General features: G+C 60.4%; 2 non-coding genes across 2 annotated transcripts in view; both read left to right on the top strand.

Moving 5' to 3' along the window:
• The first annotated feature begins 11,464 nt into the window (after positions 1-11,464).
• LOC131871467 (5S ribosomal RNA) lies at positions 11,465-11,583 on the top strand. Its single transcript, XR_009369684.1, has one exon. It is a non-coding gene; the product is annotated as a 5S ribosomal RNA (ribosomal RNA).
• Positions 11,584-17,498: 5,915 nt separating this feature from the next.
• Positions 17,499-17,500, top strand: part of LOC131871466 (5S ribosomal RNA) — a 119-nt gene continuing 117 nt past the window's right edge. The window contains exon 1 of the ribosomal RNA XR_009369683.1: positions 17,499-17,500. This exon is cut by the window's right edge and continues 117 nt beyond it. This is a non-coding gene — a ribosomal RNA (5S ribosomal RNA).

Genomic DNA, 17,500 nt, shown 5'->3' with positions numbered 1-17,500 from the left:
ACCTCGGAATGCTCCAAGCATCGGACGCGCTTGGGGCGACTACCAGTGCCAACCCCTTATCCCGCGATGCGTCCGATACACAGATGGTTCCAAGGCGGCCGAGGAGCCTCACCGCATAGCAATCGGGGGTGCGAGGCGAGGGATGGGGCGGGAAGGCCCCAACGGCTAGACGGAAGAGGCTTCAGGGCCGCCTCGGAATGGTCCAAGCATCGGACGCGCTTGGGGCGACTACCAGTGACAACCCCTCATCCCGCGATGCGTCCGATACGAAGATGGTTCCAAGGCGGCCGAGGAGCCTCACCGCATAGCAATCGGGGTGCGAGGTGGGGGATGCGGCGAGATGGCCCCAACGGCTAGACGGAAGAGGCCACAGGGCCGCGTCGGAATAGTCCAAGCATCGGACGCGCTTGGGGCGACTACCAGTGACAACCCCTTATCCCGCGATGCGTCCGATACGAAGATAGTTCCAAGGCGGCCGAGGAGCCTCACCGCATAGCAATCCGGGTGCGAGGTGGGGGATGCGGCGAGATGGCCCCAACGGCTAGACGGAAGAGGCTGCAGGGCCGCCTCGGAATAGTCCAAGCATCGGACGCGCTTGGGGCGACTACCAGTGACAACCCCTTATCCCGCGATGCTTCCGATACGAAGACAGTTCCAAGGCGGCCGAGGAGCCTCACCGCATAGCAATGGGGGTGCGAGGTGAGGGATGCGGCGAGATGGCCCCAACGGCTAGACGGAAGAGGCCACAGGGCCGCCTCGGAATAGTCCAAGCATCGGACGCGCTTGGGGCGACTACCAGTGACAACCCCTTATCCCGCGATGCATCCGATACGAAGATAGTTCCCAGGCGGCCAAGGAGCCTCACCGCATAGCAATCGGGGTGCGAGGCGAGGGATGCGGCGAGATGGCCCCAAAGGGTAGACGGAAGAGGCTGCGGGGCCGCCTCGGAATAGTCCAAGCATCGAACGCGCTTGGGGCGACTACCACTGCCAACCCCTTATCCCGCGATGCGTCCGATACACAGATAGTTCCGAGGCGGCCGAGGAGCTGGGGGATGCGGCGAGATGGCCCCAACGGCTAGACGGAAGAGGCTGCAGGGCCGCCTCGGAATAGTCCAAGCATCGGACGCGCTTGGGGCGACTACCAGTGACAACCCCTTATCCCGCGATGCGTCCGATACACAGATAGTTCCGAGGCGGCCAAGGAGCCTCACCGCATAGCAATCGTGGTGCGAGGTGGGGGATGCAGCGAGATGGCCCCAACGGCTAGACGGAAGAGGCTGCAGGGCCGCCTCGGAATGGTCCAAGCATCGGACGCGCTTGGGGCGACTACCACTGCCAACCCCTTATCCCGCGATGCGTCCGATACACAGATAGTTCCAAGGCGGCCGAGGAGCCTCACCGAATAGCAATCGGGGTGCGAGGCCAGGGATGCGGCGAGAAAGCCCCAACGGCTAGAGGGAAGAGGCTTCAGGTCCGCCTCGGAATGGTCCAAGCATCGGACGCGCTTGGGGCGACTACCAGTGACAACCCCTTATCCCGCGACGCGTCCGATACACAGATAGTTCCAAGGCGGCCGAGGAGCCTCACCGCATAGCAATCGGGGTGCGAGGCGAGGGATGCGGCGAGAAGGACCCAACGGCTAGACGGAAGAGGCTTCAGGGCCGCCTCGGAATGGTCCAAGCATCGGACGCGCTTGGGGCGACTACCAGTGACAACCCCTTATCCCGCGACGCGTCCGATACACAGATAGTTCCAAGGCGGCCGAGGAGCCTCACCGCATAGCAATCGGGGTGCGAGGCGAGGGATGCGGCGAGAAGGACCCAACGGCTAGACGGAAGAGGCTTCAGGTCCGCCTCGGAATGGTCCAAGCATCGGACGCGCTTGGGGCGACTACCAGTGACAACCCCTTATCCCGCGACGCGTCCGATACACAGATAGTTCCAAGGCGGCCGAGGAGCCTCACCGCATAGCAATCGGGGTGCGAGGCGAGGGATGCGGCGAGAAGGACCCAACGGCTAGACGGAAGAGGCTTCAGGGCCGCCTCGGAATGGTCCAAGCATCGGACGCGCTTGGGGCGACTACCAGTGACAACCCCTTATCCCGCGACGCGTCCGATACACAGATAGTTCCAAGGCGGCCGAGGAGCCTCACCGCATAGCAATCGGGGTGCGAGGCGAGGGATGCGGCGAGAAGGACCCAACGGCTAGACGGAAGAGGCTTCAGGGCCGCCTCGGAATGGTCCAAGCATCGGACGCGCTTGGGGCGACTACCAGTGACAACCCCTTATCCCGCGACGCGTCCGATACACAGATAGTTCCAAGGCGGCCGAGGAGCCTCACCGCATAGCAATCGGGGTGCGAGGCGAGGGATGCGGCGAGAAGGACCCAACGGCTAGACGGAAGAGGCTTCAGGGCCGCCTCGGAATGGTCCAAGCATCGGACGCGCTTGGGGCGACTACCAGTGACAACCCCTTATCCCGCGACGCGTCCGATACACAGATAGTTCCAAGGCGGCCGAGGAGCCTCACCGCATAGCAATCGGGGTGCGAGGCGAGGGATGCGGCGAGAAGGACCCAACGGCTAGACGGAAGAGGCTTCAGGGCCGCCTCGGAATGGTCCAAGCATCGGACGCGCTTGGGGCGACTACCAGTGACAACCCCTTATCCCGCGACGCGTCCGATACACAGATAGTTCCAAGGCGGCCGAGGAGCCTCACCGCATAGCAATCGGGGTGCGAGGCGAGGGATGCGGCGAGAAGGACCCAACGGCTAGACGGAAGAGGCTTCAGGGCCGCCTCGGAATGGTCCAAGCATCGGACGCGCTTGGGGCGACTACCAGTGACAACCCCTTATCCCGCCGACGCGTCCGATACACAGATAGTTCCAAGGCGGCCGAGGAGCCTCACCGCATAGCAATCGGGGTGCGAGGCGAGGGATGCGGCGAGAAGGACCCAACGGCTAGACGGAAGAGGCTTCAGGGCCGCCTCGGAATGGTCCAAGCATCGGACGCGCTTGGGGCGACTACCAGTGACAACCCCTTATCCCGCGACGCGTCCGATACACAGATAGTTCCAAGGCGGCCGAGGAGCCTCACCGCATAGCAATCGGGGTGCGAGGCGAGGGATGCGGCGAGAAGGACCCAACGGCTAGACGGAAGAGGCTTCAGGGCCGCCTCGGAATGGTCCAAGCATCGGACGCGCTTGGGGGCGACTACCAGTGACAACCCCTTCCCGCGACGCGTCCGATACACAGATAGTTCCAAGGCGGCCGAGGAGCCTCACCGCATAGCAATCGGGGTGCGAGGCGAGGGATGCGGCGAGAAGGACCCAACGGCTAGACGGAAGAGGCTTCAGGGCCGCCTCGGAATGGTCCAAGCATCGGACGCGCTTGGGGCGACTACCAGTGACAACCCCTTATCCCGCGACGCGTCCGATACACAGATAGTTCCAAGGCGGCCGAGGAGCCTCACCGCATAGCAATCGGGGTGCGAGGCGAGGGATGCGGCGAGAAGGACCCAACGGCTAGACGGAAGAGGCTTCAGGGCCGCCTGGGAATGGTCCATGCATCGCACGCGCTTGGGGCGACTACCAGTGACAACCCCTTATCCCGCGACGCGTCCGATACACAGATAGTTCCAAGGCGGCCGAGGAGCCTCACCGCATAGCAATCGGGGTGCGAGGCGAGGGATGCGGCGAGAAGGACCCAACGGCTAGACGGAAGAGGCTTCAGGGCCGCCTCGGAATGGTCCAAGCATCGGACGCGCTTGGGGCGACTACCAGTGACAACCCCTTATCCCGCGACGCGTCCGATACACAGATAGTTCCAAGGCGGCCGAGGAGCCTCACCGCATAGCAATCGGGGTGCGAGTCGAGGGATGCGGCGAGAAGGACCCAACGGCTAGACGGAAGAGGCTTCAGGGCCGCCTCGGAATGGTCCAAGCATCGGACGCGCTTGGGGCGACTACCAGTGACAACCCCTTATCCCGCGATGCGTCTGATACACAGATAGTTCCAAGGCGGCCGAGGAGCCTCACCGCATAGCAATCGGGGTGCGAGGCAAGGGATGCGGCGAGAAGGACCCAACGGCTAGACGGAAGAGGCTTCAGGGCCGCCTCGGAATGGTCCAAGCATCGGACGCGCTTGGGGCGACTACCGTTGCCAACCCCTTATCCCGCGATGCGTCTGATACACAGATAGTTCCGAGGCGGCCGAGGAGCCTCACCGCATAGCAATCGGGTTGCGAGGCAGATTATTGGGAAGGGAACCCCCTGGGATGCGGCTCAAGCAGTGCCCAAAGGGACTGGAATGCGGAATCACATCGAGAGACCCAAATGCTATACGAGGGCTCAAATCGAATTATCGATTTGGCCACGACATGGACGCATCGGAACGACTACCTTTGCCGAACCACTCGCAATTGCATCCATACCGAAACCAATAGACATTTCCGTTAGAGCCCTCGCATAGCATTCGGGAATCTCGCATGCCCCTCTAAATCGACCAATGCTGGCGCTCAACGAAAATCCGAGCGCTACCACCGTTCGAGCGCCAGCATTGGTCGAGTTAGAGGGGCACGGGGGAGAATGCTCCAGTCAACACCTCCCCTATATAAGTTATTTGTCCGATTCTCGCACAACCGTAGTCTGCCTCGTCGAATCAAACAACGGTCCCAGATTCCGACTTCCGTTCCGTAGAGACCCAAAAGCTAGATGGAGGCTCGCAAGAAAGAGAGTCGGCGCATAGCAATCGGGTTTCTCGAACGTTTAGGGACCGAGCTCACTTGCGGATAGGGCAAAATCCGCCAAGCAACCCAAAAGCTAGACGGGGGCTCGAATCGAATCGCCTAGGCGGCCACAACAACGACGTGTTGGATCGACTACCAGTGCCAAACCATTCAGCAAGACTAGTCTGTGTCGAGGCCGGATAGAGATTCTCAGAGAGCGCCCGTATAGCATTTAGGAGACCTGCCGCGTCCCTCACACTCGACAAATGGTGGTGCACGTTTATAAATCCGAGCGATCCCAACCCTTTCAAGCACCAACATCGGTCGAGATAGAGGGGCACGGAGGGGGCTGCGTGAGACAACACAGTCCCCTATATAAGTTATTTGTCCGATTCTCACACATCCGAAGAATGGTCATCAAATCGGACAACAGCCCAAACTTCCGACTTCCGTCCCAGAAAGCCCAAGAGCTATCTAAAACGTTCATGGCCGGAACTCGATCGCGGCTATACCAGTCCGCCAAGCAACCCAAAAGCTAGACTGGAGCTCTAGTCGAATCACCTCTGTGGCCATTGCAAGGACGTGTTGGAGCGACTACCATTGCCGAACCATTCCGCAGGTCGAGTCCATACCAAGGCCGCATAGAGATTCACGATGAGCTCCTGCATAGCAATCAGGAGACTTGCCGTGTCCATCACAATCGATAAATCCTGGTGCAAGATTTTTGCATCCGAGCGCTCCAACCAGTCGAGCACCAGCATCAATCGACATAAACGGGCACGGGGGGAGGATGCTCGAGAACACTACCTCCCCTATATAAGTTATTTGTCCGATTCTCAAGCAGCCGAAGTCTGGTCATCGAATCGGGTCAAAGACCACAACTTCCGACTTTACCCACAATGCAAGTCATCGAATCGAACATCGGCCCCCGAGTCGGACTCCATGCGTATGTCAGGTCATCGGACCCAAATTCCGCCTTCCTGCGCATGGCGGGCCATCAATATCAACTCGGTCATCGGACCCAAACTCCGCCTTTCTGCGCATGGCACGCCTTCAAATCGGTCATCGGACCCAAATTCCGCCTTCCTGTGCATGGCGGGCCATCAACATCAACTCGGTCATCGGACCCAAATTCCGCCTTTCTGCGCATGGCACGCCATCAACTCGGTCATCGGACCCAAATTCCGCCTTCCTGCGCATGGCAGGTCATCGGACACAAATTCAGACCTCGCCAATATGCCTACGTATCGAATCGGTCATCGGACCCAACTTCCGACTTCATCCATACTGTAGGGTCTTTGAGGTTGGCGCGGTGCGCTCAACCCGGGGAGTCGACCCATCGAAGCATACACCTCCCCTATATAAGCTATTTGTCCGATTCCCACACCTGTGTAGTTTGCACCTCTGACCAGGACATCGACCCCAACTTCCGAACTCGACTGCAACGACGGCACCAGCGCCTTGGTGCGCACCTTGCGACGCACAGTCCCAACATTCGCCTTCCTGCACATGGCAGGTCATCGGACCCAAATTCCGACCTCGCGAGTATGCCTACATATCGAATCGGTCATCGGACACAACTTCCGACTTCATCCATACCGTAGGGTCTTTGAGGTTGGCGCGGTGCGCTCAACCCGGGGAGTCGACCCAACGAAGCATACACCTCCCCTATATAAGCTATTTGTCCGATTCCCACACCTGTGTAGTTTGCACCTCCGATCAGGACATCGACCCCAACTTCCGAACTCGCCTGCAACGACCGAACCAGCGCCTTGGTGCGCACCTTGCAACGCACAGTGCCAACATTCGCCTTCCTGCACATGGCAGGTCATCGGACCCAAATTCCGACCTCGCGAGTATGCCTACATATCGAATCGGTCATCGGACCCAACTTCCGACTTCATCCATACCGTAGGGTCTTTGAGGTTGGCGCGGTGCGCTCAACCCGGGGAGTCGACCCAACGAAGCATACACCTCCCCTATATAAGCTATTTGTCCGATTCCCACACCTGTGTAGCTTGCACCTCCGATCAGGACATCGACCCCAACTTCCGAACTCGACTAAAAAGACCGCACCAGCACCTTGGTGTGCACCTTGCAACGCACAGTGCCAACATTCGCCTTCCTGCACATGGCAGGTCATCGGACCCAAATTCCGACCTCATGAGCATACCTACTAATCGAATCGGTCATCGGACCCAACTTCCGACTTCATCCATACCGTAGGGTCTTTGAGGTTGGCGCGGTGCGCTCAACCTGGGGAGTCGACCCATCGAAGCATACACCTCCCCTATATAAGCTATTTGTCCGATTCCGACACCTGTGTAGTTTGCACCTCCGCTCAGGACATCGACCCCAACTTCCGAACTCGCCTGCAACGACCGAACCAGCGCCTTGGTGCGCACCAAAAGTGCGCACTTTTGGAGGGCACTTTTGTGCGCTCCAAAGGTGCGCACTTTTGGAGGGCACTTTTGTGCGCTCCAAAGGTGCGCACTTTTGGAGGGCACTTTTTGGAGGGCACTTTTGTGCGCTCCAAAGGTGCGCACTTTTGGAGGGCACTTTTTGGAGGGCACTTTTCTGCGCTCCAAAGGTGCGCACTTTTGGAGGGCACTTTTTGGAGGGCACTTTTCTGCGCTCCAAAGGTGCGCACTTTTGGAGGGCACTTTTTGGAGGGCACTTTTCTGCGCTCCAAAGGTGCGCACTTTTGGAGGGCACTTTTTGGAGGGCACTTTTCTGCGCTCCAAAGGTGCGCACTTTTGGAGGGCACTTTTGTGCACTCCAAAGGTGCACACTTTTGGAGGGCACTTTTTGGAGGGCACTTTTCTGCACTCCAAAGGTGCGCACTTTTGGAGGGCACTTTTTGGAGGGCACTTTTGTGCGCTCCAAAGGTGCGCACTTTTGGAGGGCACTTTTTGGAGGGCACTTTTGTGCGCTCCAAAGGTGCGCACTTTTGGAGGGCACTTTTGTGCACTCCAAAGGTGCGCACTTTTGGAGGGCACTTTTCCTGCGCTCCAAAGGTGCACACCTAGGTGAGCACCTTCGACCACACCTTGTAGCACACCAAACTCTGACTTTCGACTTCATCCGCAATGCAGGGTCTTTGAGGTTGGCGCAATGCGCACAACCAGGGGAGTCGACCCATCAAACCCAACACCTCCCCTATATAAGCTATTTGTCTGATTCTCATACATGCGTAGCCTGCAGGAGCAATTAGGACATCGACCCCAACTTTCGGCTTCTAAACGAAAACAAGGTCTTTGAGGTTGGTGTAATGCGAACAACTAGGGGAGTCAACCCATCAAACCCAACACCTCCCCTATATAAGCTATTTGTCTGATTCTCATACATGTGTAGTCTACAGGAGCAATTAGGACATCGACCCCAACTTTTGACTTCTTAACGAAAACAAGGTCTTTGAGGTTGACGTAATGCGCACAACCAGGGGAGTCGACCCATCAAACCCAACACCTCCCCTATATAAGCTATTTGTCCGATTCTCATACATGTGTAGCCTACAGGAGCCATTAGGACATTGACCCCAACTTTTGACTTCTTAACGAAAACAAGGTCTTTGAGGTTGGCGTAATGCGCACAACCAAGGGAGTTGACCCATCAAACCCAACACCTCCCCTATATAAGCTATTTGTCTGATTCTCATACATGTGTAGCCTGCAACAACGATTAGGACATCCACCCCAACTTCTGAATTCGTCTGCGTTGACCGCACCAAAGGTGCACGCCTTGGTGCTCACCAAAATCCGACTTCCGACTTCTTCTGCTATGCGGGGTCTTTGAGGTTGGCGCAGTGCGCACAACCAGGGGAGTCAACCCACCGAATGCAACACCTCCCCTATATAAGCTATTTGTCTGATTCTCATACATGCGTAGACTGCAGCAATGATTAGGACATCCACCCCAACTTTTGACTTCTTAAACAAGACAGGGTCTTTGAAGTTGGTGCAGTGCACACAACCAGGGGAGTCGACCCATCAAACGCAACACCTCCCCTATATAAAGCTATTTGTCCGATTCTCATACGTGTAGTCTGCAGCAGCGATTAGGACATCGACCCCAACTTCCGAATTCGTTTGCATTGACCGCACCAAAGGTGCACGCCTTGGTGTGCACCTTGGAGTGCACTTTGGTGCTCACCTCGGTGCACACTTTGGTGTGCACCTCGGTGTGCACCAAAGGTGCGCACCTTGGAGCGCACCAAAGGTGTACACTTTGGAGCGCACCACATAGGGTCTTTGAGAGGTTGGCGCAGTGCGCACACCAAGGTGGGTGTTGAGGTGCGTGCCGAGGTGGGTGGGTGCTAGGGTGCGCTCCATGGTGGGTGCCAGGGTGGGTGCGTGCTAGGGTGGATTCCAAAGAGGGTCATAGGGTGGGTGCCAAGGTGGGTTGGTGATATAGTGGGTTCAAAGGTGGGTACTAGGGTGGGTTCCAAGGTGGGTCACAAGTTGGGTGCCAGGATGCGTGGGTGTTAGGTTGGGTGCCAAGGTGGGCTCCTGCGTGGGTGGGTGCTAGGGTGGGTTTCAAGGTGGACGCGAGGGCGGGTGCCAAGGTGGGTAACAAGTTGGGTGTTAGGATGGGTGAGTGCTAGAGTGGGTGCCAAGGTGGGTGGGTGCTAAGGTGGATGCCAAGGTGGTTCACAGGGTGGGTGGGTTCTAGGGTGAGTTCCAAGGTGGGTCACAGGTTTAGTGCTAGGGTGCGTGTCAAGGCGGGTGTCGAGGTGCCTGGGTGCTAGGGTGTGGATGCCAATGTGGGTCATAGGGTGGGTACTAGGGTGGGCTGCAATGTGGGTGCCAAGGTGGGTAACATGCTCGGTTGGTTCTAAATTGGGTGTCAGGGTGGGTGTGCACCCACCTTGCCCGAGGTGGGTGCCAAGGTGCCAGTGTGGGTGGGTGCTAAGGTGGATGCCAAGGTGGGTGAGAAGGTGGGTGATAGGTTGAGTGGTAGGATGGGTGGGTGCCAAGATGGGTCACAGGGTGGGTGCAAGGGTGGGTAGGTGCTAGGGTTGGTGTCAGGGTGGGTGGGTGCTAGGTTGGGTTCCAAGGTGGGTGCGAGGGTGAGTGTCAAGGTGGGTCACAGGTTAGGTGCTAGGATGGGTGAGTGCTAGGGTGCAAAGGTGCCAGGGTGGGTGCTAGGATGGGTCGATGCTAGGGTGAGTGGCAAGGTGGGTCCACAAGTGTCAAGGTGGGTGCCGAGGTGGGTGCCAACTTGGGTTCCAAGGTGGGTGCCAAGTGGGCGACTGCTATGGTGGATGCCAAGGTGGGTCACGGGGTGGGTGCCAAGTTGCTAGGTTGTGTTCCAAGGTGGGTGCCAACGTGGCTGCTAGGGTGCGTGGGTTAAAGGGTGTGTCACAACGTGGGTGCCAGGATGGGTGCGCACCCACACTGGCCAAGACGGGTGCAAGGTTGGGTTCCAAGCCCGGTCACAGGCTGGGTGCTAGGATGGGTGGGTGCCAAGGTGGGCACCAGGGTGGGTGCACCCACCCTGGCCAAGGTGGGTCACGGGGTGGGTCCTAGGGTGGGTAACAGGGTGGGTACTAAGGTGCGTGCCAAGGTGGGTCATGGGGTGGGTGCCAAGGTGGGCACCAGGGTGGGTGTGCACCAACCCTAGCCAGGGTAGGTCACGGGGTGGTTGTCGGGGTGGGCGTCAAGGAGCCAAGGTGGGTGGCAAGTAGCCAAGTTGCGTGCCAAGGTGGGTGTCGGGGTGGGTGCCAAGGATCCAAGGTGGGTGCCAAGGAACCAAGGTGGGTGTCTGGGTGGGTGCCGAGGTGGGAGCCAGGGTGGGTCCCAAGGTGAGTGCAAAGGTGGGTGCCAGGGTCAAGGTGAGTGCCAATGTGGGTTCCAAGGTGCCAGGGTCAGGGTGAGTGCCAATGTGGGTTCAAAGGTGCTAAGTTGGGTGCGAGGTTGGGTGCGAGGGTGGGTGGGTGCCAAGGTGTGCTAGGTGGAAGCCCGGGTGGGTCGGCATCCCATGGGTGTCGAGTTGGGTGCCTGATGGGTGCTTCTTGTCAAGTTTTAGTCGTCGGGACTCATTTCGAGCCTTAGAGGTCGTTTCTTGTCCGGTTGCCCTGTCTTCGACCTGGGAACCCAATTTTGGTCCTCGGGTCCCATTTTTTTTTGTCTCGCATCCCACTTTTGGCCTGTGGCCTTTTCGGGGTCGATTCTCGTTTTGGGCATCAGAGCATGTTTCTTCTCCTAAAACCCAATATTTGTTTATTAAGTCTCGGAACACATTTTTGTTCTCGTGGACCCATCATGGGTCTTGGAACGCATTTGTGGTCCTTGGGTCCCATTTTGCATCCCGAAACTTGTGTTTTGGTGCTTGATCCCTATTTTGGGTGCCCACCTTGCACCAAGTGCGCACCCGGGGCAAACCGAGCGCCTTGGTGCACCGGGGCAAGATCGAGCGTGCACCCGAGGCGCCCCGAACATGCACCAAGGTGCACTCGGCCCACATGTGAGCGCAGGTCGTTGCGCCCGAGGTGGTGTGTGGGCACCGCGTTGCAGACGGGACACTGCACGCACACGACGCCCCGTCCAGGTGCACGCACGTAGGCCGGGCCGGGTGCACACCCGACGCCCTAGCAAGGTGCGCGCACCCGGGCAGGGCTCACACTTGGCGAACGGGGCGCACTTCGCGAGGGAGGGTGTGCACCTCGACGGGGGTGGGTGGCCGGGGTGGATTCGCACGTGGGTCGCGGTTTGCTAAGTACACACTGCGACAAGCTCATAACGGGTGCGATCATACCAGCGTTAGTGCACCGGATCCCATCAGAACTCCGCAGTTAAGCGCGCTTGGGCCGGAGTAGTACTGGGATGGGTGACCTCCCGGGAAGTCCCGGTGTTGCACCCTTTCTTAGTTTTTCGCCGGGCGTCGCAATGCTATTTGAATAAACCTTTTGCCCGTTTGCGTTCTCGTCGGGGCCGGGCCGGGCCGGGGTGCGCTGCCCGCACTACCGCGCGCGCGGGGGCGACACCGAGCGCGCACCCGAGGCGCCCCGAGCACACAGGCCACGGTGCAACCCGGGCGTTGTGCGCGCACCCCGGTGCGCCCGAGGTGCTGCGCGCGCACCCAGGTGAAATCGGTGTGCACCTCGGCCAGTGCGCGCTCGGTCGAGTCGCGCACGTTGGCCAAGGTGCACGGTGATGTTTCTTACTCTAAGGTTCCGCACCAGACGCCCGGGACAGGTGAGCGAAGCTGGGCGGGGCCGGGTGCGCGGCCGGGGCAGGTGCACGCAGCTGGAGAGAGCTTTGGAGCACACCAGAGGTGCGCACCTTGGAGCACACTTCGGAGCGCACCAATGATGCGCTCCATTCAAAAGTTTCCTGAAAAGGCAAAAAAAGTTGAGATTATAGAATTTCCCACTTGAGAGATTGTAAAAAAAAAAAATTTAAAATGAAGGAAACGCGGGTGCCAAGGTGTGCGCGCCCGGGTGCGCAGCCCAGCCAAGGTGTGCGCACCAAGGCGCCCACCCTGGCGAAGGTGCACGCAAGGTGCGCACCCGAGGCAAACCGGACAATTAACCCAACTTTCGACTTCGCGCGCACCTGCGCACCTTGGAGCGCACTTCGGAGCGCTCCTTGTTGCGCACCAATCTTGGGCACCTCGGAGTGCACCATGGCGCCCACCAAGGTGCGCACCCGGGGCAAACCGAGCTCCGACTTCGTGCGCACCTTGGAGCGCACGAAAGGTGCGCACCATGGCGCCCACCAAGGTGCGCAGCCCAGCCAAGGCGTGCGCATCAAGGTGCGCACCCTGGCGAAGGTGCGCACCCGGGGCAAACCGAGCTCCGACTTCGTGCGCACCTTGGAGCGCACAAAGGGTGCGCAACCCAGCCAAGGTGTGCGCACCCCGGGCAAACCGAGCTCCGAATCGTGCGCACCTTGGAGCACACTTCGGAGCCCTCCTTGGTGCGCACCGATGTTGCGCACCTCGGAGCGCACCCGGGGAAAACAATGCAATTAACCCGACTTTCGACTTCGTGGGCACCTCGGAGCGCTCTCGGGTTCGCACCTCGGAGCACACCGAGGTGCGCACCTTTGATGCGCTGCCTTCACCAATTTCCAGAAAAGGCAAGAAAACATTGAGAAGGTGTGCGCACCGAGGTGCCCACCCTGGCGAAGGTGCACGCGAGGTGCGCACCCGGGGCAAACCGGGCTCCGACTTCGTGCACGCCATGCTGCGCACCTTGGAGGGCCATGGTGCGCACCTTGGAGCACACTTCGGAGCGCTCAATGGTGCCCAACCCAGCCAAGGTGCCCACCGCGGCGAAGGTGCACGCGAGGTGCGCACCCGGGGCAAACCGGGCTCCGACTTCGTGCACGCCGCACCTTGGAGCACACTTCGGAGCGCTCCTTGGTGCGCACCAGGGCGCGCAACCCAGCCGAGGTGCCCACCCCGGCGAAGGTGCACGCGGGGTGCGCACCCGAGGCAAACCGGGCTCCGACTTCGTGCACGCCATGGTGCCCACCGCGGCGAAGGTGCACGCGAGGTGCGCACCCGGGGCAAACCGGGCTCCGACTTCGTGCACGCCGCACCTTGGAGCACACTTCGGAGCGCTCCTTGGTGCGCACCAGGGCGCGCAACCCAGCCGAGGTGCCCACCCCGGCGAAGGTGCACGCGAGGTGCGCACCCGGGGCAAACCGGGCTCCGACTTCGTGCACGCCATGGTGCCCACCGCGGCGAAGGTGCACGCGAGGTGCGCACCCGGGGCAAACCGGGCTCCGACTTCGTGCACGCCGCACCTTGGAGCACACTTCGGAGCGCTCCTTGGTGCGCACCATGGTGCCCACCAGGGCGCGCAACCCCGCCGAAGGTGCACGCGAGGTGCGCACCCGGGGCAAACCGGGCTCCGACTTCGTGCACGCCGCACCTTGGAGCACACTTCGGAGCGCTCCTTGGTGCGCACCAGGGCGCGCAACCCCGCCGAAGGTGCACGCGAGGTGCGCACCCGGGGCAAACCGGGCTCCGACTTCGTGCACGCCATGGTGCGCACCAGGGTGCCCACCGCGGCGAAGGTGCGCACCCGGGGCAAACCGGGCTCCGACTTCGTGCACGCCGCACCTTGGAGCACACTTCGGAGCGCTCCTTGGTGCGCACCAGGGCGCGCAACCCAGCCGAGGTGCCCACCCCGGCGAAGGTGCACGCGAGGTGCGCACCCGGGGCAAACCGGGCTCCGACTTCGTGCACGCCATGGTGCCCACCGCGGCGAAGGTGCGCACCCGGGGCAAACCGGGCTAGGACTTCGTGCACGCCGCACCTTGGAGCACACTTCGGAGCGCTCCTTGGTGCGCACCATGGTGCCCACCAGGCCGCGCAACCCAGCCAAGGTGTGCGCACCAAGGTGCACGCGAGGTGCGCACCCGGGGCAAACCGGGGTCCGGCTTCGTGCACGCCGCACCTTGGAGCACACATCGGGGCGCTCCCGGGTTCGCACCGGCGTTGCGCACCGTGGTGGGCACCTCGGAGCGCACCGTGGTGGGCACCTCGGAGCACACCAAGGTGGGCAGCGAGGTGCGCACCTTTGATGCGATGCCTTCACTAATTTCCATAAAAGGCAAAAGAAAACGAGATTTTAAAATTTCCGTTTTGAAAGATAGTGAGAAAAAGGGAATGCTGGTGCCATCTTGAGCCCGCCCTGGTGCGCAGCCCAGCCAAGGTGTGCGCACCAAGGTGCCCACCCTGGCGAAGGTGCGCGCCCGGGCAATTAACCCAACTTCCAACTTCGCGCGCGCCAGGGTGGGAGCGCACCCAACAACCGGGCCTGGGAAGAGCCAATGCGAGAAACCCCACCAAACGCTCTGACAAAAAAAGAGGGGGCGCTCCAGTAACCCCGCTTCGGAGCGCACCCTGGGCAAACCCAGCCAGGGTGCCCACCCCGGCCAAGGTGCAGGCGAGGTGCGCACCCGGGGCAAACCGGGCTCCGACAACGTGCACGCCGCACCTTGGAGCACACTTCGTAGCGCTCCCGGGTGCGCACCTCAGAGCACACCAAGGTGGGCAGCGAGGTGCGCACCTTTGATGCGCTGCCTTCACTAATTTCCAGAAAAGGCAAAAAAAAGAGGAGATTTTAAAATTTCCGTTTTGAAAGATAGTGAAAAAAACGGAACGCGGGTGCCATCTTGAGCCCGCCCGGGTGCACAGCCCAGGTAAGGTGCCCACCCTGGCAAAGGTGCGCACCCGGGCAATTAACCCTACTTCCGACTTCGTGCGCGCCAGGGTGGCAACCGGGCCTGGGAAGAGCCAATGCGAGAAACCCCACCAAACGCTCCGACAAAAAAAGAGGCGGCGCTCCAATAACCCCGCTTCGGAGCGCAGCCGGGGCAAACCCAGCCAAGGTGCCCACCCCGACGAAGGTGCACGCGAGGTGCGCACCCGGGGCAAACCGGGCTCCGACAACGTGCACGCAGCACCTTGGAGCACACTTCGAAGCACTCCCGGGTGCCCACCGGCGTTGCGCACCGTGGTGGGCAGCGAGGTGCGCACCTTTGATGCGCTGCCTTCACTAATTTCCAGAAAAGGCAAAAAAAAATGAGATTTTAAAATTTCCGTTTTGAAAGATAGTGAAAAAAACGGAACGCGGGTGCCATCTTGAGCCCGCCCTGGTGCGCAGCCCAGGCAAGGCATGCGCACCAAGGTGCCCACCCGCGGTGCACACCCGGGGCAAACCGGGCTCCGACTTCGTGCAGGCCGCACCTTGGAGCACACTTCGGAGCGCTCCTTGGTGCGCACCATGGTGCCCACCAGGGCGCACCCGGGGCAAACCGGGCTCCGACTTCGTGCACGCCGCACCTTGGAGCACACATCGGAGCGCTCCCAGGTTCGCACCAGCGTTGCGCACCTTTGATGCGCTGCCTTCACTAATTTCCAGAAAAGGCAAAAAAAAACGATATTTTAAAATTTCCGTTCTGAAAGATAGTGAAAAAAACGGAACGCGGGTGCCATCTTGAGCCCTTCCTGGTGCGCAGCCCAGGCAAGTTGTGCGCACCAAGGTGCCCACCCTGGCGGAGGTGCGCGCCCGGGGCAAACCGGGCTCCGACTTCGTGCACTGCATGGTGCCCACCAAGGCGCGCAACCCAGCCAAGGTGCCCACCGCAGCGAAGGTGCACGCGAGGTGCGCACCCGAGGTGCACACCCGGGGCAAACCGAGCTCCGACTTCGTGCACGCCGCACCTTGGAGCACACTTCAGAGCGCTCCTTGGTGCGCACCAGGGCGCGCAACCCAGCCAAGGTGCTCACCCCGGCGAAGGTGCACGCGAGGTGCGCACCCGGGGCAAGCCGGGCTCGGACTTCGTGCACGCCGCACCTTGGAGCACACATCGGAGCGCTCCCGGGTTCGCACCAGCATTGCGCACCTTTGATGCGCTGCCTTCACTAATTTCCAGAAAAGGCAAAAAAAAAAAAAAAACGAGATTTTAAAATTTCCGTTTTGAAAGATAGTGAAAAAAACGGAACGCGGGTGCCATCTTGAGCCCGCCCTGGTGTGCAGCCCAGGCAAGTTGTGCGCACCAAGGCACCCACCCTGGCCAAGGTGGGTCACGGGGTGGGTCCTAGGGTGGGTAACGGGGTGGGTACTAAGGTGTGTGCCAAGGTGGGTCATGGGGTGGGTGCCAAGGTGGGCACCAGGGTGGGTGTGCACCAACCCTAGCCAGGGTAGGTCACGGGGTGGTTGTCGGGGTGGGCGTCAAGGAGCCAAGGTGGGTGGCAAGTAGCCAAGTTGCGTGCCAAGGTGGGTGTCGGGGTGGGTGCCAAGGATCCAAGGTGGGTGCCAAGGAACCAAGGTGGGTGTCTGGGTGGGTGCCGAGGTGGGAGCCAGGGTGGGTCCCAAGGTGAGTGCAAAGGTGGGTGCCAGGGTCAAGGTGAGTGCCAATGTGGGTTCCAAGGTGCCAGGGTCAGGGTGAGTGCCAATGTGGGTTCAAAGGTGCTAAGTTGGGTGCGAGGTTGGGTGCGAGGGTGGGTGGGTGCCAAGGTGTGCTAGGTGGAAGCCCGGGTGGGTCGGCATCCCATGGGTGTCGAGTTGGGTGCCTGATGGGTGCTTCTTGTCAAGTTTTAGTCGTCGGGACTCATTTCGAGCCTTAGAGGTCGTTTCTTGTCCGGTTGCCCTGTCTTCGACCTGGGAACCCAATTTTGGTCCTCGGGTCCCATTTTTTTTTGTCTCGCATCCCACTTTTGGCCTGTGGCCTTTTCGGGGTCGATTCTCGTTTTGGGCATCAGAGCATGTTTCTTCTCCTAAAACCCAATATTTGTTTATTAAGTCTCGGAACACATTTTTGTTCTCGTGGACCCATCATGGGTCTTGGAACGCATTTGTGGTCCTTGGGTCCCATTTTGCATCCCGAAACTTGTGTTTTGGTGCTTGATCCCTATTTTGGGTGCCCACCTTGCACCAAGTGCGCACCCGGGGCAAACCGAGCGCCTTGGTGCACCGGGGCAAGATCGAGCGTGCACCCGAGGCGCCCCGAACATGCACCAAGGTGCACTCGGCCCACATGTGAGCGCAGGTCGTTGCGCCCGAGGTGGTGTGTGGGCACCGCGTTGCAGACGGGACACTGCACGCACACGACGCCCCGTCCAGGTGCACGCACGTAGGCCGGGCCGGGTGCACACCCGACGCCCTAGCAAGGTGCGCGCACCCGGGCAGGGCTCACACTTGGCGAACGGGGCGCACTTCGCGAGGGAGGGTGTGCACCTCGACGGGGGTGGGTGGCCGGGGTGGATTCGCACGTGGGTCGCGGTTTGCTAAGTACACACTGCGACAAGCTCATAACGG

The sequence above is a fragment of the Cryptomeria japonica genome, unplaced genomic scaffold, assembly GCF_030272615.1.
Source record: "Cryptomeria japonica unplaced genomic scaffold, Sugi_1.0 HiC_scaffold_413, whole genome shotgun sequence".
In the NCBI taxonomy this organism is placed as follows: domain Eukaryota; kingdom Viridiplantae; phylum Streptophyta; class Pinopsida; order Cupressales; family Cupressaceae; genus Cryptomeria; species Cryptomeria japonica.
The sequence above is the reverse complement of the archived record's forward strand: the minus strand, read 5'-3'. Positions and strand labels throughout refer to the sequence as shown.